The 23,089-nt window shown below is 48.0% G+C and overlaps 1 protein-coding gene across 3 annotated transcripts in view; it reads right to left on the reverse strand.

The window, feature by feature from the left end:
• Positions 1-23,089, reverse strand: part of TPST1 (tyrosylprotein sulfotransferase 1) — a 542,880-nt gene that overhangs the window by 309,864 nt on the left and 209,927 nt on the right. The gene's annotated exons all lie outside the window — the stretch shown is intronic.

Below are 23,089 nucleotides of genomic sequence, written 5' to 3' on the forward strand. Positions count from 1 at the left end.
GACGCGGGGGCGTCCGTCAATGTGTTGGCCCGGGGACACTATGACGCTATGGACATGCCTCCCAAGTTGGTAGCACCGAAAGCCTGCATCTTTGCTTTTGGTGGTCTGGACCCTATCCCACTGCATGGTGCTTTTGTGGCAAAGGTGGAGCACAACGGCTCGCAAATCACTGCACACTTATACTTGACAACAGTGAGCACCAATACCTTGTTAAGCTGTGCAGCGGCGGAGGCCCTCTGAAAACGTATGGGAGCAGAGGGGTGCCGAGGACATCGGAGGCTATACACCACCACCAGCATGCCATAATACCAGAAGGTTAGGAATATGGTGGTATACTCAGATAGGGAACTGTATTGCATGACAAAGGGTTCTGTTGAGCCAACCGCAAAGCACACACTGTACGGCTAAGGATTGAAGGAGGCATAGTGCGCCACGTACAACTGCAGGCACACTGCACAGCATGCAGGAAGGAAAAGGAGAGTGGAGTGGCAAGTATGGCAGACTTTTGCCTAAGAAATCTGAGATTGTTTGAGGGGCTGGAAATCTGTGAATGTCTAGTATCATTAAGGCAAGATGGCAGCAGACTAGTTCTAAAACTAGAGTAAATGGATTGGGAGTCGGGTTCTGGATCGCTCCTGGCATTTATAGAGTACCATTTCCCCATCTACCCTACACACTTTAAGCTAGGCACAGTCTAGGAATCCTTTACAGGCTTGCCAATTTAGCGTTTGCCTGCACGTTGGAACATTTGAGAGGTGCAATGAGTGCCCAGGCAGACAAACTCTGCGAGGAAGCCGGCTCCCTTTGGGAACAAGGGCAAACATCCTAAATGTTTAGCACACAAATGTGGAGAAACGATTAACAGTTGTGACCAACGAAGAAGCGGAATTGTAGAATGACTAGATCTCTCAAAGTAAAATAATTGTAGACCGCATGGGCAAAGCCGGACACTGAGCAGGTCTTCCAGGCAGCCCTGTACATAACCGGCAAAACCAGACATTTTCAATCCTTACATTTCTCAAATAGACCCACTGAAAATACAATAGGAAATAGTAGAGCCACACGTATCTGCTGAATTGATTTGTTCAGACGATTGGCATTGACAGCACATACCACAACAAAAGATCTCTACCAGTGCGTTCGGCCGTTAAGGTAAATTGGCACCTGTGGCTTTGGGTACAGCAAACCTGGTTGCTTGGGTCACAGGCTTCGCCTAGCAATACGAGCCTGTGCCCCAAGCTACCTGCTGCTGCAGCTCTCCCCTCTCATGCGCTACCCCTCCGGCCCCGAAGCCTTCAAAATCTAAAAACGAAGGCTTAACTGCCTCCACTCCTGCATCTCACCAGCCATCTGCTCTTCCGCCTGCTTCCTACGCGGCCCATGATTCCACCAGGCTAGTACCCGAAATGGAAGGTCCCTTTCCCATTTCTCTGTGACCATATTTAGTATATAGTCCGTTTTTGGGGGGGGAGAAAAGTCTTGGGACCTCCATGCAAGCTGATTCTGTCTATTAAAAAAGCTACTATTGCCCTTGATTTTATCCTGTGGTGATCATGCAGTCAGTGGTGGCTAACTCGGGCGGCAGGCCGTCGCCACCCAGTTTGGCCAGACATTGATGGCATTATGTCCCCAAAAATGGTTTCAAAGATATTATTTGGCACAATGAAAACAAATGTAACAGGAAATGAAAATATATATTTTACGTGCCTAATACCCCTCCAGTCGAGAAGGACAACTACTATTTGTGTACCCAAATTATTCTTTCCACCCAAAGTTATAAAAGTAGTAAGTAAAATACACCCACCTCAAAATCTTATCTGGAGCATTGCCCCTAGATGCTACAATAGGTGAGGATAGTGACATGTTATACAGGCCTGGTGATGTTGCAAAGGTTTATGATTGGAGCCTACGGGGATCAAAGCCGCTGATGCATGCTCCTTGCCGCAGCTGAATAATAGTTCAGGGAAGGGGTCAAATGAGGCTGTTGCATTCCAGAGCCACTTCCTGGACTTCTTTTTAAGCTTTCAGTTTTATTGATTTTGGTGCAGTGAGCAAGGTGAGTACTCTATTTGCACACCTCCCCTATCTCTCCTTTATGGATGGTTGTGATGGGGATTAACCTGTGACTTCACCAGGTATTTCACTGGATGCTGTGGCGCCTAAATGCATAGCAACTGTTCCACACTGCTCTGCACAATACACGCCCTCCAGAGTTGTTGATGCACCAAGTATTCCAACAGACTCTTCATTTTTAATTAATGGGACCGACTCCCAGTTCCTTGGCAGACGACTCCTCTCTACCATCTCCTATCGGCCTGTCTCATATAATGACTAGGGTATCATAGTATATCTTCCAGGAAGTCAGCTATATGGCCAAGTGCATTTGCCTTGTTGTTTCCTGTGTCCTTTCTTCGCTCTTCTTACACGCCATTCCAGCTTGGGACGATCTCAGCTAGACTGACATAAACTCTGCCGCCTCTACCTCCTCTGGATGCTGATTTTGGATTTACTTAGGTTAGAATAGTTAAAGATGCTATGGGCACGTGTGATAATGTTGATGTTCACTCAGCTTTGTACTTCACTGGTCAATAAAACAGTGACTTTCCACCGGAGCCAAGTTCTAGGGGCTACCACTACAGGGTTACTTGCTGCAAGTGTAGAGTTGCTTGCAGCACAGTCCTAGCTTCAAAATGTGGGTACAGGAAACATGATATTCTAAACCCATTTCCTGGGACAGAGAAACAGTCAAGTGAACACTGCAACGGTTGATGAGCCCACATCAACAGAGGCTCTTATGAGAGTCTGGTACAGTGTTTTCTTCAACCCCTTTCCGTCCCAAACAATAGGAAATGGCAAAGGACCTGCCAGACAATGTGAAAAGGTACAACACATTGCTAAACCTATAATGAAAGAGGCCGGAACTCCCGCAGAACACCCAATTATGAGCCTTGCATCATGAATGATCCGTTCCAACGTGGACCCCTACTTTTTGATTCAAGTGGCCCAGGCTCTCCATATTTAGGCAGCCTGTCTATTTGAGTTTTCACCAAAGAAATACTGCAATCCTTGCGGACATAGTTCTAAACTAGCCAACGTCATGAGGGTCCTCTTTTTCCATTCAAGGGTTTTTAGACAACTGATTTGCATGCTAAGGATTGAAGGACCATATTTATTTTAGGTCCCAGCATGAAAAGGCTTGACTGGAAGAAGAGGACCACGATAAGATGAGTAAAAACCGGCAGCTGTGCTTTGCTTACAGATCAATGCAGCAGCCAATTGATTCCAGGCAAAGGGCATCGTTAGCAACTTTATTTCAAATGCATACCTTAGGGTGACCAGATTTTCAAGACAAAACACCTGAACGGCCAACGACATAAAAGAAGGACTGCCTCACTCACCCCTCTCTTCTCCCTCCTTCTTAACCGGACCTTCCCACCCCCTACCCATAGTATTGGTGTACAAATGGTGCTGTTCCGACTGTTGACATAAGCACCTAGATAACCAAAGGAGCTGTTGTTGTGCTTGACATTATATGTCTTGCTATTCACTCTTTTCTCGGTCACTCCCTGTTCTGTAGCGCAAGCAGTTAATGCATATGGCTGTTACCGGGAAGGTTGGGGGTTCAAAACCAGCCTCAGAGGGCAACATTCAGAAAATATAAAAATGTTTATTTCGTTTGAAATTGGTGGTGATCAAAAAAATGGGACTGTCACCTTCCCATTCCCCAAAACCGGGACAGGGTTGTTAAATCAAAAAAAAAAAAACCTCTTGGGACAGGGGAACAGCGGGCTCATTTCCAGACTTCCTGGCAAAACCAAGACCTCAGCATACCTCATATGTACAATCGTAGCACAGCGTGAAAAAACCTGTGCACTTAGGTGGGTGTGCAAAGCAGTTCAATGGTAGGCCTCTGCCTATTTGTTAGGAGCACAGCTACAGCTACTCCGAAAGCACTTGTTTTCCCTCAAGCCTTAGAGGCTACCCACTCCTAGGTCTGGCTCCCTATGCCATCTGTAATGAATAAGCACGCCCTTGCATGTTTTCCCAGAAAGCCAAAGACCTTCCTGTATTGGCAAGGTTGCCTTCTCATAATACGATTACTCTCTTCTGCCCAACCGGTTTCCCTTGGTTGGTGTGCAAGATTTGGAGTTCTCTGAAAGACTCTCAGGTTTTGCACAATATCTAAAATAAGAACAAATGATGACGGTAAAGACTGTTAATGGAGGCATCTTGCTACCAATCAGGGTTACAGAGGACCCACCACATAGGATCTTTAAAGGTTGATGGTTTGATTGGGAAATTGACAGGCAGAGGCCCGATAAAATGGCAAGTTGTGAACCTGCCAAGATTCCCAGGATGGATTGGGAAGAATGGGGTTCCTAAGAAACCGGTTACGAGATGATGGTTTCATTAAGAACCTGCGTGCATTGCTTGTGAGAAGAGACTTGGAAGCAGGGGCGGCTCACACATAGAGGGCGACAGGGCACATACCTGCCACCCATTTTAGAGGAACCAACAAAAATGGTTTCCATTTACAATTCCCCAGTACGCATGCCCAATGGGCCTTGCAACCTCGGAAGCTCTGCTTCCCTAACCTTGCATGGCCCATTAGGCAAGCAGGCTGGGAAACTGCAGGCTCAAGTGTGTGCAGTGGGGCTAGACGCTCGGCCTTCACCGCGGATATCAGGAACCAGGAACGTCTCCCTGGCTCGTCTTTGCATGCTGTGCAATGGAAGCCAAAGGCCTAGAAGAGCAGCTGAGAAGGCTGTGTCGAGTCTGGAGCTTGAAGAGAGCAGGCAAGCATCTTTGTAGGTGTGCGTGCATGGATGTGTATGTACATGCATGTATGCATGCAAAGTGAGGGTGCAGTGTGAATGTTGTTCATGGACGTGAGTCCGAATGTGATTTAAAGTGCAGTGTGAATGTTCTGGGTGCGCTTGGGAATGATTCATTGAGAAGCTGTAGGGACCCCGCTCTGGCTGATTTGCGCTCCCTTGCCACACTCGATCGCTCATGCATATTCATGGGAAACGTTTATGCCCCTCCAAATATAAATTCACCAGCCTCCACTGCTTGTAAAAGAAAGATAGACAATATATGGCCTCTCCAAAGATCACGTCCGGAAGATGTTGATGAATGGATAACCAAACTGTGTTGTATGCGAATGCTGCAGAGCGGTCCTGGTACTGAACTTCGAGCTTGACTGATTACTGTGCAAGCACTGAGAAGCTGTATGGATGCAAGACTGTGTGTGAACGGGTACGAATTTGTGTGTGTGGCGTGTGCGAATGGGTAAGCATGTTTGTGTGTGTGTGTGTGTGTGAATGGGTATGCATCTGTCTGTGAATGCATGTGTGTGTGAATGGGTACGAATGTGTGAGTGTGAATGCATAGTAAGCATGTGTGTGAAGGGGTAGGAATGTTTATGTGTGTGAATGGGTAAGAGTGTGTGTATATGTGTTTGCGCACAAATGGGGAGTATCCGTGTGTGTGTGTGTGTGTGCGCGAGAGAGAATGGATAAGACAGAAGTGTGTGTGTGTGAGAGAGAGAATGGATAAGACTGAAGTGTGTGTGTGTGTGTGTGTGTGTGTGAGAGAGAGAGAGAGAATGGGTATGTGTGACTAGGTAAGAGAGTGTGTGAATGCATAGTAAGCACGTGTGTGTTTGTGTGTGTGTACAGTGTATGTGCGTGTGATAATGGGTAAGACTGAAGAGCGTGTGTGTGTGTTTGAATGGGTAAGAATGTGGTGTGTGTGGGGGTGTGGTCACCTTCTGTAATGACACCGATGGGTTAAAAGCAAATAAAATGCAATACTACAAAAAGAAGCACCCAGAAATTAGAACGTGTTGACGTAAGCATTTCCATGCGTCGCCATTTGCATTTTTTCAAGACCTCAATGAACTTCAGGTGAGGCCCACATAACACAGGCAATGCGCGTTTGCTTAAGGGTAAATATTAGCATTACTGTTAAAATAGTCGAGAAATCAAACACAAAGTACTTCTTCTGCATTCAAAAAGGAAAGCCACCAAAACTAAGTGAAAGAACATGAATGCAACATGAGGAGAGTCAGGTTTGCAGGCCGTGCATGTATGGGCACGTAGGGGTGGGGATGGTTTCTCTTAAAGGTCAAATGTCACACCTCACAATTAAAAGCAGATAAAGGCCTTTTCTGACATATAAGACACCGCAGCTCCTGTCATTGGCTTGACTCCAGGGTAGGGCTGCTGAACCTTTGCTGGGTCTTCTTTGTCACTTATTGTGCAAAGAAACGTGAGCCCTCAGCAAACAGGTTAGTCATTTAAAAGAAAACGTTATTAAACAGGAACTTAGTGGTAAATGAATCATGCGAATATAAAGGAACCATTGCAATGGAAGCCAGGAATACTCGTGTGCCGAGAGGGGTTCCCTTCCCTACCTCTTTCCCTCTTGTGTTCATAGCTTTACTATGGATCCTGCATCCCAGAACATGTGATCCTACCGGTGCAGACCTATTTTGAACTAGGCTATATCCAGAGAACCTACTTCAGCCCCTTTGGAAATGGGTGCACGTTTCACAGAGCCGCATGCTCTTCTGCGGAACAGGAAGCTGCCCGGTAAAGAGGTTACGCTGCTGGAAGTACACATTTCATTTTTAGCGTAGTCCTCTGTGTTGGGGGTTGCCTGCCATGGACATCCGGCAGGCACCCCAAGTGCTATTAACCTCAGCACATTACAGGCCCAGTGCCTGCGGGGGTTGGTGCCTGCCCTGGACATCCGGCAGGCCGCCTGGTGCTATGGGGCATCAGCACCATCGGGGGTGGGGGCACAGCCTGCCAGGCCCCTGACTATGCGGACCTCTGCCACCGTGCTGGCACGAGGGTCCCACAGCATCAGGGCCTGCAGGCCTGTACCTCCCCGTGTAGGCCTGCAGCCTACATCATTAAATGAGACACATACTCAGTAGCTCCGCTTCTGGAGTCTGCAGCCTTTCTAACGCACGTGCCTGCAGGACTCCCTTTTAATAGCTTCGTCAAGGCCCATCTTAAAAGGGCAACACAAGGATGAGGGACACATCCCCTTAAAGGGGCAATTCACACAGGAGGGTTCACTACCCCACACTCCTCCTTTTTCATAAGAAAACAAAACAAACTATATTACACCGCAAATGATTTTCCTCCCTCCTGTTACAGAACGATATTACTTTAGACTTGTGGGACCAACTTCCCACAGGATGGGCTATTGACAGACCTATGGTCTCACATTCTTATACCCATATCTCCAACCAACTCCTCACCCCCAGGTGACGGTCACAGGGGTATGACCCCGATGGATGGTTGGCAGCTGGACCGCACATTACAACCCGTTACTAACCTGGGGTACAGAATTGCCACCATTACATAACGCTAACGGTTAACCACTGGTACCATATAGAACACTCCTACCTAGGGCGGGAGCACATCTTCACATCACTGTCCTTTACTGAGACCACTTAAAGCAATTGCAGGACTGCAGGACACCAGTTTTTCCTCCATCAGCGTCTGTTTTGGAGTCACTTCCCCGGGACCAGGTCCCTTGATGGTACAGTTCAAAACCGGCAAAGCCGCACCTGGCAGGTGATGCCAGGGGCCACATCGGCATGGGCCCTTGAGGTTATGGGCAGTCTATGCAGGAGTCACTTACCCCCTCCCACAGGTCCAAGTCCCTTGATGGTACAGTTCAGAGCCGGCAAAGCCGTACCTGGCGGGTGATACCAGGGGCCTCATCGGCTTAGTCCATTGATGTTGAGGGCAGTGCAGCACACGCAGCTTCCGGACCTCCATGCTGTTCGATGTACCGCTTCCTGGGTATGGGAGACCGGACCTGATGTTCAGGGCCGGATAGCGAGACGCAGGTTGCCGGGCGTCCAGGCTGCTCCATGTGCTGTAGATCATATACGGGTGACAGGAGGGCGCACAAGCACTCACGATGAGCTGCAACCCACACCTTGCCCCTTGTACTGCTTCTAGGTGTTGGTTTGATCGGACACCAGTTGGTGGCTGAACTCAGGGGGTCCAGCAGGTACCTCCCCCAAACCCGCGTTGGCCTGATCCATCGACGGGGTGGCATGCCGGGAAACGTTGGTGGCAGGCAGCCAGGGTGCAATCAGTGGCAGGCATCACTTCCAATGGATGGTGCACACACAATGTGAGGAATAACAATCAGGAGCTGGTTGAGTCATGGACATGTGATCTCAGACTTCACGCCTTTCCGCCTCAGAGCTCAGATTACAGGAGCTCCACAGTTCACTGCCCAGCAACCAGGATCTTCCTTCTGCACCGGCCAGTCTTCGCACCCTGTCCTGCACCGATGTACCCCACCTCACTTTGCACTACATAAACAACAACACTCCTTCACTTCAGTGCCACTGGTCTGTGCACTGGCATGGCATGGTATTCACCTTCTCCAGGGCTGGTTTACACGTAGGAGATGCTGCTTGGTTTGTCAGGACCACCTAACATCCACAATTGCAGAGACAGGATGGCAAGTACTACTTGTGATGCTGGAAATGCATCGGAGGGACAGGGCCTCCGTATCCTTGTCCTTTACTGCTTTTTATCGTGTGTTCTGTCGTGTTTTCCACGCAGGAGTTCATGTGGGACTCCTGGCGGTGCAACTCTCTTTCTTTTGGTTTGGTGAACGGACCCGTGGGATACCCTTATGGCACCTATGGGTGGGGGTACAACCCTTTGCCCCTAGTGTATGTTTTTGGGCACATGTGGGTGGCCCGCAGGGCAGGGTATGGGCTGGTGGCAGCTCCATGCTGAATTTGACAGGTGTGCGGAGTATCCTCCATTTTGGGATACCCCGGCCCCGCCATTGGGATCAGTTGATTCCTGGTGGAAAACAAGATGGCCCCGGTGGCCTCTTGCTTTATATTACCCATTACCTTGTTTTCCCAAAGTCCTGGGAAGCCCTGACTCTGTCCCTTCCCCCTGACTGGCTGTTGGGTGGAAATGCCATATATGGTGTTGTTGTGAAGGCCCGGCCAGACTAGCTGGAGCCTTCCCGGTGATGTATGTTGTGGGTACCTCCTGTGGGTGGGACCTGGGTGAATAGAGTGTGTGACGAATATGCATTCTGTATTGTGGATGTCTAGTATCTGGTGGTTGAACCAATGACTGAGACAGCCCTGCCCGAAACCGGTATGAATGCAGCTTGGAGTGTTGAATGGCTCGGTACTTGTCCCAATACACATAACTTGTTGTTAGTGTCTGGAGAGAAGTGAATGGCCTGAATACCTAGTGTGCCTGATTGGCTGCCTGCCTGCATGAATGCCCGTAGTCGTGATTGGATGCTCGAGTGTGACCCAGCGGAATGAATGGGAGATCAACAGTATATCTGGGGACCTCTCACTGCTAGGAATCGTGTTCAGAAGCTGAAGTCTACTACGACGAGTAACTGGAGTAACTGACGCTTGACCTTGAAGCCCTGCTGGACGAGAAGGAATGCTGTTGCTCTCCCTCGCAATCTGAAAGCTGCTGTGTTTCTAAGGACTGGCCCAGAGAGGACCTGGTAAGGCGCCCTCTTCCCGAGCTACGAGGGAGATTCGTGCACAGCTGATCTTTGCCAACGCTCCCTGGTAGACAGACCTTCGACAGGCTGCCGACCCGATACGGGGACTTCTGCGGAACTCCAAGGAGAAGCACTCGGACTGTTGTCCGCCACTGTCGACGACCGCCGTCGCCGACCGGAGTCGCCGTGCTCCCATTTGCCTAAGAACTTCCATTGATCATCGGACGCTCTCGTCTGCATCGTCACCCGCTTGTCTCCCGCTGGAGAAGGCCCGAACGTCGACGCGCCGAGGAGCATCCACCGGTGGGTTTCCTACCACCTAAGGACCACAGAGACGCCGACGACTCGACACCCTTGCTGGGCCACAGTTCTTCATCATCTCTTTGCGGTCCAGAACTATCGTCACCGAGGTGCCCCGCACGCCTCTTCCTTGCAGGACGCCAACGCTCTGTCGTCGACGAGCACCGCTAGGAACAAAGCTGTCACTTCCCTGCCGTAGTTCAACCTGTTCACCGTCGGACGTTCGACGACCCGTGACTCCCGCCTTAAAGGGAGGGCACTCAAGAAGGGCTGTCGATTCCCCGACACCGAACGCAATGTTCCCCCGACACCTCTCAACGATCCGTGGCTCCCGCCTGAAAGGGAGTCACTCAAGAAGGACCGGTCGACGCATCGTCGGAGAACTCTACTTCACCAGGTACATTGGGGGGGGTAAAACCTTAATAGGTAGAAGTGAGACTATTGAACATAAGGACTGGGCTTGTGCTATATTTCTTTATTTACATGTTGCCCAGGTGGGGGGATCTCCACACAGAACTGTGCCTCATGGTAGGGGTCAGTATTCTGCCTACTGTTCAACCATCTTGCGTTCCTTCCTATCTCTATTGCTGGTTTACTCGTTATTGATCTGTGTGACATTTTAACCGTACAGTTGATGCACTTTAATGAGATTCGATAACATTGGTGGTACCACTTTAGAATTGTATATATTTATCATTATTGACTTCCGAGTACAAAGTGCGTTATTGTGATCGTGTACATACCTTTGAATATTAATTATATAAAGACTGTGTTTTCAATAATACAGTGTGTGGACATTCCTTTGTGGGAGTTCGGGACTACACTGTAATTAAAGGAATGGTTCGCGCAAAGATTTTTATTTCAAAAATAGATAGGCAACATCAAAAAAAAACGATTGGCTTTTTTTTTCTTCTGGAAGTCCCTATGTAAACTTTTGAGCAATTCAAGCTCAAAAATTAAAAAAGCAAGCACATGGGCGCATCCATTTTGTGAAATGACTGCCCGCCTCTGCTGGCTTTTGCGGCACTAATGAAGGAAAAGCCAGCCAGCTGTAGTAAACAAAAGCTACCACTGGGTGGCTTTTCCTTCATTGGTGCCGGGACTCGGAGGACGCGGACCGGAGACTACAGGCAGAAAAGCTGCAGCTGCATCTCGGTAAATGCTATTTATTTATTTTTTTAAATAAGCACTAGCTGCATTTTTTTTTCTAAGTTTTCCGGGCTGCAGGAGCCCGGAAAACTTAGAAATAAAACCGCAGCTTTAAAAACGTATTTATGTTTGCGGTCGCTTTTGAAGCGACCGCAAACATAAATATAACGTTATTGTGTTTGAAAACGCTGCAGTTTTTCTTTCTAAGTTTCTCAGGCTCTTCCGAGCCTGAGAAACTTAGAAAGACAAACCGCAGTGTTGTCAAACACAACCGCGTTGTGTTTCTGCTTAAATCTGCTTTCCCATTTGGGGCTTTAGGGCTCCCCACAGGGAGCCCTAGAGCCCCAAATGGGAAAGCAGATTTAGGCAGAAACACTGCAGCATTTAGCATTTCCCATTTGGGGCTCTCAGGCCCCCCGTGGGGAGCCCGAGAGTCCCAAATGGGAAATCAGATTTAGGCAGAAACACTGCGGCATGTAAACACAACCGCGTTGTGTTTCTGCCTGCCTTGGCTTTCACTTTGGGTCTCCGGTGCTCCCATGAGGGAGCACCGGAGACCCATAGTGATAGCCAAGGCAGGCAGAAACACAACGCGGTTGTGTTTGAAAACGCTGCGGTTTTTCTTTCTGAGTTTCTCAGGCTCCTCCGAGTCGGAGGAGCCTGAGAAACTTAGAAAGAAAAACCACAGCGTTTTCAAACACAATAACGTTGCATTTATGTTTGCGGTTGCTTCAAAAGCAGCCGCAAACATAAATACGTTTTTAAAGCTGCAGTTTTATTTCTAAGTTTTCCGGGCTCCTCCAGCCTGGAAAACCTAGAAAAAAAAACGCAGCTAGTGTTTATTTTTATTAAAAAAATAGCACTTACCGAGATGCAGCTGCAGCTTTTCTGCCTGTAGTCTCCGGTCTCCGTCCTCCGCGTACAGCACCAATGAAGGAAAAGCCACCCAGTGGTAGCTTTTTTTTACTACAGCTGGCTGGCTTTTCCTTCATTAGTGCCGCAAAAGCCAAAGCGAGCACAGCGGCGGGCATCCATTTCACAAAATGGATGCCCCCATGTGCTATCTTTTAACTTGAATTGCTCAAAATTTTACATAGGGACTTTGGAAAAAAAAACCCAATCGTTTTTTTTAATGTTTTTGAAAGAAAATTTTTTGGGCGAACCATTCCTTTAAGAACCAGCCTGCATCACCTCCTGAGAAGCTAGGCCTTGATTGCTCGACCACATACCAATAATAGAGAATCTTGGCTGGGGTCCTCTGTGCCTCTCCTCTACCATATAGAGAGCGGAAGTACAGACACCCCCTACCAGTCTTTACACTACTTCCGCCTGATTGTATGCTCGCCCGCATGTTCTCAGCGCTGTTCAGTTGAGGCTGTGGTGTTCCTTGTGCTGCACATGGAGGTCTTCCAACTATTAATCCTGACCTCTGAAACTCCATTCCTCTCGTGCAGTGCTCAGAGAGATTGTCTCCTGCTACCTCCCACATTACTCCCACTAGTGCAGTGCATAGAGCCTGGTATTAGAACTTGAAAAAAACACAGCCTGCCACAACTCCCATATCTGACACTGCTACCGACTACACCTTGGAGGTGCCATCTTCACCCTTCTATCCAGGGAGCTATGCACACGCCTCATGAGGAAGGCCATTTGGAACGATTCTGGCCAACTCTGGACTTCACTACAGGGGGCCTCAATGTAGGGCGTCTGGAGGCAATCATCCCTTGAGGGGCAGCGCTGGGATCCTACGACTTCCACTAGGTCTTTCCGCATCCATTTGCTTGCATGTCTGGATGTCTGCTGGTGCCTGCAGTGTGTTGGACGCAGACTGTGTGAGACCATGTCGCCGCTGGTAAAATCCCTTTCCGTGGTGGAGAATACTTCTATTGACTTATGTAATTTTTCTACATACTCTCATGATGATGAGTGTGGAGCCCGTAAGATCGATACCTCGAATTGTTCAATGAGTACGCTTGACTCAATTGAGTCAAATGAGCCCGAGGAAAGACGGCCGACAAATCCGTGGGCCATAAGTAAAAAGGTCTGTCTCAAACAAAAATCACCACTGATTAAAATTAGTCACTCTTCAAAACCAGTGCCATCTACATCGAAGTGTAATGCTGGGCCATCCACCAGAGTGGCAACTTCTGGTGGGGCTACCGTGACTGAGCATGATAGCAGTAAAACAACGATGGGGCTAAATCCAAAGTTAACAGCTGCTCAGCGACTAAAGGAGTCCTTGAAACACAATCACGAAATGCAAGATTCAGGCAAACAGTCCAATATCCGAATCGCAATCGTGAATATTTTGAAAGAGGATCGTGATGTGAACATGAACAGGAGAAATGTACTGTGCTTATTACACTCAGTGCCTGCATTAAGAACGATAACCTCCAATGATATTGCAATCATCGAATATATGTCGGAGGACTATGCAGACCAGGTGTATCTCCATATAAAATCTCATGCAGTAAGAAAAGTCATATTGGCAGCCAAAGTCGAATTATTGCAACTTGGATTCGACATTAGTGAGCATAAATCTGTCCCGCACACAGCTGGCAACCCTTTGTGTGAATCGGAAAACAGATTAGCACCTAATGAACAGAGAAAAAATAACATAAGAAACCAATTACGAACAGGAACATATGCAAAATCAATGACAAAAAGAAACATGTACGATGGCCAGATATATTAGCTGGGGGACGTGAAGGCCAAAGATGTGGTCTCCCTGGTCTCATGGAACACGAGGGGATTCTCCCATCTACTTGAGGAATTTCCAATTGATCTAGAGAACAACTTCATAATCTGCCTACAAGAGACGTGGCTAAGGTCCGTGCCTGTTAAAGATGGTTATGTCACCTTGCTAAACTCTGCAGGCAAAAATGAGCATGGACGTCCCTTTTCGGGCCTTTTAACCATGATTAAAATCGGGCTTGGATGGACAGTAATTAAAATTGTAAATCCTAACATCTTTATACAAAGTACCTTACTCCAGTGTAAACCAAGCAGCCCTGGACTACACCAATATATCTTATTATTAAATGTATATTGGAACCCAGTGATGATAACTCTGAAGAATTTCATAACTGCGGTAGCCACAATCCTAGACAAAAATTTGCAGGTCAGAAGCAACATCATGATCATTATTGCTGGCGACATGAACCTAACCTGGTTCGATATAAAAGGTAACAAATTGCTTACTAAGGGAGAAATGGAATCCCGACACCATGATAGACGTAAGCATTGGGACAACATCATGAAGACCTATGATTGTGTCATGGTAAATGGGCAAATTGATGGAGACATACCTCCAAATACTACTTGGCATAATATGGGTCACGCAAAGGTACTAGACTACATTTGGGTGTCTAAACACTCCTGGAATAAAATCAGAAAAATGAATGTGATCAAGACAACAAAAAGTGACCACGAAATATTGGTGATGGGCTTGTGTATAAGTAACAATCCAGAATTGCAGACCTTCGGACAAGCTCTCGAAGTAAATAATGGAAAAAACAAGCGGCGACTATCTTCGCAACAAATAATTACGCTATCAAAGGTCATGGATAATGACAGGATCTCCACCTACAATAAAGTGGATTATGTGTCGTTTTTGCCTCAGCAAAATGGCGTCCCATTATGGAAGAAAAACACCAATAAGCAGCATCTGCATGGCTGGAGTACGATGGTAAATGAAAAAAAAAAGACGCTTCAAAGTGAGATACGTAAGCTGAAATCACAAGGAGGCATAAAGAATATCGATATGATAAAAAAAAAGAGGCAGGTTTACCGTAATTGGGTTAAAGCATACAGGTATCAGCGTGATCAGGAACGAGGTGAACAAATGCTAGGCCTGATGAAATCCAACAAATGTAGAGAAATATGGCACATACTAAATAGCTGCTCAAATAATCAAGCAACTAAGATGGCCAACGTAGTATCGGAAGCTGAGTGGAACCAACATTTTACAAAAGTATTTGCAGGTGAGACTGAATGCGAAGTAAAAAAAGAAGAAGCATCGACAGGAAATTGGGACTGTATTGAATCTGTCGATGACATACTCCTTGCAATCAATTCCCCGAATAATTCACGTGCGGCAGGCCCCGATGGCATATCGAATGTGATGCTTAAACAAAATAAAGCAGAATGGGCGGACTTTATTGCAAAATTATTTACAAAGATAGCAACATCGAAGAAAATCCCCATAACCTGGACATCTGCCATTATCGTACCGATATTCAAGAAGGGTGATCGGGCAAATCCAGCAAATTACCACCCTATCGCCCTGTTGGATACCATCGGCAAAGTGTTCGCTAACTTTCTACAAAAAAAAATAACAAAGTGGGCCATTTCAGCCAAAATTGTGGACTGCAGACAAACTGGGTTTACCAAGGGTGTTGGTACTGAGAACAACCTGACGCTGCTTAACATCTTAAAACTGACAGCTCTGGCGAGTAAAACGAAGTTGTTTATAGCTTTCATTGACCTTCACCAAGCTTTTGATTGCATAGATCGGAAATTGCTATGAGACAAACTAAAAAAATGGAATTGTCCTCAGGATCTATTGCAGCCAATAATTGCTTTACACACATCAACCACAATACAAATAAGGCTAAATGAAGCAGGACTCTTGTCGAACAAAATGAGGACACAAAGAGGTGTGATGCAAGGGTGCCCAATAGCTGCATGCTTATTTAAGCTGTTCATCGCTGATATTCCGGGTGCTTTGTGTAATGTCCGATGTTTCCCCCCAAAGATAAATGGTTCTCACATAAACTGCATGATATATGCGGACGATATCGTGCTAGTTGATAACACGCAGATTGGCCTCCAGCGTCTTTTGCAAAAAATACAAGCCTACATGAATCAAAATCACTTAAAAATAAACATATCAAAAACAAAAATCATGAAGATTGGACCAAAAAGCGGCACAAGGTCAAGTTCCTTTAAGTGGAGACTTGGAAACATGACCCTAGACGAAGTTACTGAAATGAGATATTTAGGAATCATGTTCAGTCCATCAATTTGTGAGCGGAACTGGGTCCAAGACGTTGAGTTCCGGATGACCACATTGGCAGTACAAGGAGCCCGGTTCCATTATCTCTTCGGCAAGTTCTCCCTCGCTCCGATCCGGCTATTCTACCTCCAAAAAGTGATTTCATTAATCACCTATGGAGCAGAGGCTGGCTGGAACCTGGACCACTCCATTTGGGCAAAATTAGAAGGCCAGTTTTGGAAACGTGTTTTAAGACTACCAAAATGCGTTTCCATAAAGGTTATAAGGCAGGAGTTAGCACTTGACGACTTATATACAACTATTATCTGGAAAACACTGGCATTAATGCGTAAGATGCTAATTACAAAGAAAGACCCACCGTACAAAATTTTGGCGGTGACAGAGGCAAAACACGTAGGGGGTGTTTTTTGCGAAATGGTTGGAAAAAGCAAATAACATCATGTTGGCTGCCAATATAAGCAATGAAATGCTAATAAAGTGGCCACAATTAGCAAAAAAGAGACTAAAAGAATGGTCCTGGGCATGTAACATGGATAAACTAGAAGGGTTAACAACTGCCCCCAAACTAGGACCAACAACAAACAAACTGAATAAACTGCCAGGATATCTCACTCAATTTCCATCAAGGCACCATCGGGATCGATTTCTCAGACTTCGGCTGAATGCTCTAAGAACAAGAGAAGTACTATTCATAAGAAAAGACGCAGAGACAAGTGACAATTTGTGTAGATTCTGCCGAAATGAAATGGAGACAGTAAGACATTTGATAACCGCCTGCCCCAAACTCCATTCTTTAAGATCTCTACACCTTAGGAAGTTCGCACCACTAAATGAGAACATGGACGAGTGGTGGTATCGAATCTTGAGTGGAAGTTCTATTATCTTAACCTGTGCGGTGATCAACTTTATTGATGCCCTAAATGTCTGATAAGATATGTGGGCCAAGGGTCTGGCATAAGGATTGTATAAGGATATGTGTAAGGAACTGTGTGTTAGAACAAAAAGTTTATATTAAACTATAAAAAAAAAAAAAAAAAAAAAAATCCCTTTCCACATTTCCCCATCGTGGTGCATTCTAGCATCCGACGCATGATTACCAAAGAGTGCAGGGAGGAGGTTCACTTCGGGACAAGCCAGATCTTGTTTGTGCTTCTCCATCCCATTACTACTTAAATTCTGCAGAACCGGCACACCCAGACTTTGTAGAGATAGTCCACACCACAGGGACTTTCCTTGCTTTCTTCTTCCCCGGAGCACCTTCACCACACTGCCTGCGGCCGCCTGGGACAGTGTAGGAGATTTGGTGGCTCGGCATTGCGCAGGACAGCACTGCCCCATGATGCTACACAGTGCCAGCAGCCAAATCATCCTTCTGTTTCCCCTGCTCCAACACGGAGCACTTCATTTTATTACCCTTCACTCCAGTGTCAGCAGCATAACTACATCACTGCCTCTCAGCCCTTACGTGCAGAGGGCCCAATTCCTCAAGGACTCCGACACAGGAGCGGTTCCGCCCTATACTGCCAGCCAGACCGAGATTCTCTGTGAATCCAACGGTGAGGCAGATTGCCATGTGGCACAGCGGCATCCGTGAGTTTGGGGCTGGGCACTCAATGCCTCTTTCTCACCCGCTCCCAAACAAAGCATTTCACTATTGTTCACAGCCAGGCCCGGCAACATCATCTGCAATATATTTTCGTTTGCCCATTTCACTGCCTCTGGGCCCGGGATCATTTTTGGGGAGAGATGCGGCCACCCGCAGGACTTTCCTACTTTCTTTTTTCATGACAGCTCCGATCCCGAAGCTGTCATTTCACCGTCTCTGGGCCCAGGATCATTTTTGGGGAGAGATGCGGCCACCCGCAGGACTTTCCTACTTTCTTTTTTTATGACAGCTCCGATCCCGAAGCTGTCATTTCACCACCGGCAGAGCCCGGGGTCACAGTTGGGCCCCGGCAGAGGCATGGCACCACTCAGGATGGTGCTGCCCATTACAGGGCACTCACCTCCTGTCCCTGATGATTGTGGCGCTGCCCGATGACGGGGAGCGCATGTGGCGGCGTGACGTTGCATAAATAAACGGGGCGTTCCCGGCCGCGTCAGTGCGACCGGGAAGCCCGAGCCAGAAGGATGTGTGTGGTTTGAGTCATTGTGCGCTGGGGGGTTTATGGGTATCGCTGGGGGTCAGGACACACCCCCAACAGTGGCGACGAGAGGGGACATCATCCCTGGGCCCGGCGGTGACGAATCTGCAATTTTTCTTCCTGAAACGGAATCTTGCTGACATTTCATGCCGTAGGCCGTGCTTCACCCACGCGGCTAGCGGCCATATTAAATATCAGGCCCTGGACTTCACAGAGCTCCGGTTTGGGCGGTGAGTGGCATCCAGGCCTAATTTTTGGACACACTGCTAGCAGGCAGTTTTATCTGCGTGCCTATGCCCGATTCTTGGGTCTCCTACGTCGAGTGCAAGCAAGGAGGAGGGCTACAATGGCTGGGCCTGCATAGCCCATAATTCTTTCTTGACTCAATTTTTGGAACAGCTGAAGTCTGGGGCCTTCTTCATCCTCTTCATCATCAGACTGGTGGCCCTACTGCTTTTTTCATCCTCTTCATCATCACTGAGGTGTGTTGCAGTGGTTTTCTTCATTCTGCATCCTGGAATCATCAGACCTGGTGGCTGGACCTAGACTGTTAATGGTTGCCCGTGGAGGGGGACAGTGTACTCTTAACATCTTCGCTCCCAGGGTGAACTTTCCTTTGTCTGGATGTGGCTCAGAGTTTGAGTTGCGGCCCCCATTTTCCATGCTGGGGGTGCCTGTGCGCTGGAACTTATGAGTGATACTGAGGATCAGGACGGTGCACAACCAGTAGCGGTGCAGCAACCTCCACTTGCTCAAGCAGTACCTCCAGACCCATTGCCTCCAGTGCAGCCGGTGCAGCAGCCTCCAATTGCTCAAGCAGGGCCTCCAGGCCCATTTCCTTCAGTGCAGCCGGCGGTAGCACCTGTTGCCCAGCCAATGCTTCCTGCCATGGCCCAGGCACGTGCACACGCGGCCTTGCAGCCCATCCCGGAGTTTGATGTCTCGGGCCCGCCTTCTAGCTTGGGGCCCAGATGGAAGAGGTGGGTTGACCGCCTGGACATGTACTTCGGGCCGCTCAAGTGGATGATGATGACAGCAGGCTGGCAACTATGTTGTACTCGGCAGGGCCATCAGTCCAGGAGATCTTTGAATCGCTTCCACCAGGGGATGGATCCTACGGTCAGGAGACGACCGCGTATCACGCTAATTTTCTGTTCTTGCCAACGAGGACTATGAACGCTTCGTGATGTTGTCCGCCAAACAGAAAGAGGACGAGACTTTTCACACCTTCTATGGGCGCCTGAGGCGCCTGTTGCTGGCCTGTGCCTGGGGCGATGCGGACGACATGATCAGGACCATGCTCATCCAGGCGTGCTCCTCGGGCAAGCTCAGGCGCCAAGTATTAAGGGAGCCCGGAATCATGCTGCCACATATCCTAGAACTGGGGAGATGCCATGAGGTGTCTGAGGCGAGGGCAGCTAGAAAGGAGGTTGGGTCACGCTCCATCAAGACCGAGGAGGTGTGTGCGATGTGGCGCGGTGGCAGAGGCACCAGAAGACCTGGCGGCGGACCCCGGGACAGAGCCGGGAGGGCAGGGGAGTCCTGCCAAAAGTGTGGTTATGACCTGCCCCACCCAAAGGAATGCCCCACGGCCGGAAGGACATGCAGAAGGTGTGGGCTGCCAGATCACTTCTCGAGGGTGTGCAAGGCGGACGTGCCTGTGATGGTGCTGCGAGGCCGGCCCGGTTTCCTTCGCCAGAGTCGACCGCCTAACGTCGCTCAGGTGGACCAGAGTGAAGAGGATGCCCAAGTGGAAGAAGCAGACGAAGAGGAGGAAGAGAGCATTTTCTTCGTCTCCAGTGTGGGGGTCCTGAAAGGGAAGAACAGGAGGCAGCCAAGGTGTGTGGTGGAGGTCAATCGGTCGCCAGTCCCGGTCCTGGTGGACGCGGGGGCGTCCGTCAATGTGTTGGCCCGGGGACACTATGACGCTATGGACATGCCTCCCAAGTTGGTAGCACCGAAAGCCTGCATCTTCGCTTTTGGTGGTCTGGACCCTATCCCACTGCATGGTGCTTTTGTGGCAAAGGTGGAGCACAACGGCTCGCAAATCACTGCACACTTATACTTGACAACAGTGAGCACCAATACCTTGTTAAGCTGTGCAGCGGCGGAGGCCCTCTGAAAACGTATGGGAGCAGAGGGGTGCCGAGGGCATCGGAGGCTATACACCACCACCAGCATGCCATAATACCAGAAGGTTAGGAATATGGTGGTATACTCAGATAGGGAACTGTATTGCATGACAAAGGGTTCTGTTGAGCCAACCGCAAAGCACACACTGTACGGCTAAGGATTGAAGGAGGCATAGTGCGCCACGTACAACTGCAGGCACAGTGCACGGCATGCAGGAAGGAAAAGGAGAGTGGAGTGGCAAGTATGGCAGACTTTTGCCTAAGAAATCTGAGATTGTTTGAGGGGCTGGAAATCTGTGAATGTCTAGTATCATTAAGGCAAGATGGCAGCAGACTAGTTCTAAAACTAGAGTAAATGGATTGGGAGTCGGGTTCTGGATCGCTCCTGGCATTTATAGAGTACCATTTCCCCATCTACCCTACACACTTTAAGCTAGGCACAGTCTAGGAATCCTTTACAGGCTTGCCAATTTAGCGTTTGCCTGCACGTTGGAACATTTGAGAGGTGCAATGAGTGCCCAGGCAGACAAACTCTGCGAGGAAGCCGGCTCCCTTTGGGAACAAGGGCAAACATCCTAAATGTTTAGCAAACAAATGTGGAGAAACGATTAACAGTTGTGACCAACGAAGAAGCTGAATTGTAGAATGACTAGATCTCTCAAAGTAAAATAATTGTAGACCGCATGGGCAAAGCCGGACACTGAGCAGGTCTTCCAGGCAGCCCTGTACATAACCGGCAAAACCAGACATTTTCAATCCTTACATTTCTCAAATAGACCCACTGAAAATACAATAGGAAATAGTAGAGCCACACGTATCTGCTGAATTGATTTGTTCAGACGATTGGCATTGACAGCACATACCACAACAAAAGATCTCTACCAGTGCGTTCGGCCGTTAAGGTAAATTGGCACCTGTGGCTTTGGGTACAGCAAACCTGGTTGCTTGGGTCACAGGCTTCGCCTAGCAATACGAGCCTGTGCCCCAAGCTACCTGCTGCTGCAGCTCTCCCCTCTCATGCGCTACCCCTCCGGCCCCGAAGCCTTCAAAATCTAAAAACGAAGGCTTAACTGCCTCCACTCCTGCATCTCACCAGCCATCTGCTCTTCCGCCTGCTTCCTACGCGGCCCATGATTCCACCAGGCTAGTACCCGAAATGGAAGGTCCCTTTCCCATTTCTCTGTGACCATATTTAGTATATAGTCCGTTTTTGGGGGGGGAGAAAAGTCTTGGGACCTCCATGCAAGCTGATTCTGTCTATTAAAAAAGCTACTATTGCCCTTGATTTTATCCTGTGGTGGTCATGCAGTCAGTGGTGGCTAACTCGGGCGGCAGGCCGTCGCCACCCAGTTTGGCCAGACATTGATGGCATTATGTCCCCAAAAATAGTTTCAAAGATATTATTTGGCACAATGAAAACAAATGTAACAGGAAATGAAAATATATATTTTACGTGCCTAATACCCCTCCAGTCGAGAAGGACAACTACTATTTGTGTACCCAAATTATTCTTTCCACCCAAAGTTATAAAAGTAGTAAGTAAAATACACCCACCTCAAAATCTTATCTGGAGCATTGCCCCTAGATGCTACAATAGGTGAGGATAGTGACATGTTATACAGGCCTGGTGATGTTGCAAAGGTTTATGATTGGAGCCTACGGGGATCAAAGCCGCTGATGCATGCTCCTTGCCGCAGCTGAATAATAGTTCAGGGAAGGGGTCAAATGAGGCTGTTGCATTCCAGAGCCACTTCCTGGACTTCTTTTTAAGCTTTCAGTTTTATTGATTTTGGTGCAGTGAGCAAGGTGAGTACTCTATTTGCACACCTCCCCTATCTCTCCTTTATGGATGGTTGTGATGGGGATTAACCTGTGACTTCACCAGGTATTTCACTGGCTGCTGTGGCGCCTAAATGCATAGCAACTGTTCCCCACTGCTCTGCACAATACACGCCCTCCAGAGTTGTTGATGCACCAAGTATTCCAACAGACTCTTCATTTTTAATTAATGGGACCGACTCCCAGTTCCTTGGCAGACGACTCCTCTCTACCATCTCCTATCGGCCTGTCTCATATAATGACTAGGGTATCATAGTATATCTTCCAGGAAGTCAGCTATATGGCCAAGTGCATTTGCCTTGTTGTTTCCTGTGTCCTTTCTTCGCTCTTCTTACACGCCATTCCAGCTTGGGACGATCTCAGCTAGACTGACATAAACTCTGCCGCCTCTACCTCCTCTGGATGCTGATTTTGGATTTACTTAGGTTAGAATAGTTAAAGATGCTATGGGCACGTGTGATAATGTTGATGTTCACTCAGCTTTGTACTTCACTGGTCAATAAAACAGTGACTTTCCACCGGAGCCAAGTTCTAGGGGCTACCACTACAGGGTTACTTGCTGCAAGTGTAGAGTTGCTTGCAGCACAGTCCTAGCTTCAAAATGTGGGTACAGGCAACATGGTATTCTAAACCCATTTCCTGGGACAGAGAAACAGTCAAGTGAACACTGCAACGGTTGATGAGCCCACATCAACAGAGGCTCTTATGAGAGTCTGGTACAGTGTTTTCTTCAACCCCTTTCCGTCCCAAACAATAGGAAATGGCAAAGGACCTGCCAGACAATGTGAAAAGGTACAACACATTGCTAAATCTATAATGAAAGAGGCCGGAACTCCCGCAGAACACCCAATTATGAGCCTTGCATCATGAATGATCCGTTCCAACGTGGACCCCTACTTTTTGATTCAAGTGGCCCAGGCTCTCCATATTTAGGCAGCCTGTCTATTTGAGTTTTCACCAAAGAAATACTGCAA

The sequence above is a fragment of the Ambystoma mexicanum genome, chromosome 9, assembly GCF_040938575.1.
Source record: "Ambystoma mexicanum isolate Mex_15411 chromosome 9, UKY_AmexF1_1, whole genome shotgun sequence".
NCBI lineage: Eukaryota > Metazoa > Chordata > Amphibia > Caudata > Ambystomatidae > Ambystoma > Ambystoma mexicanum.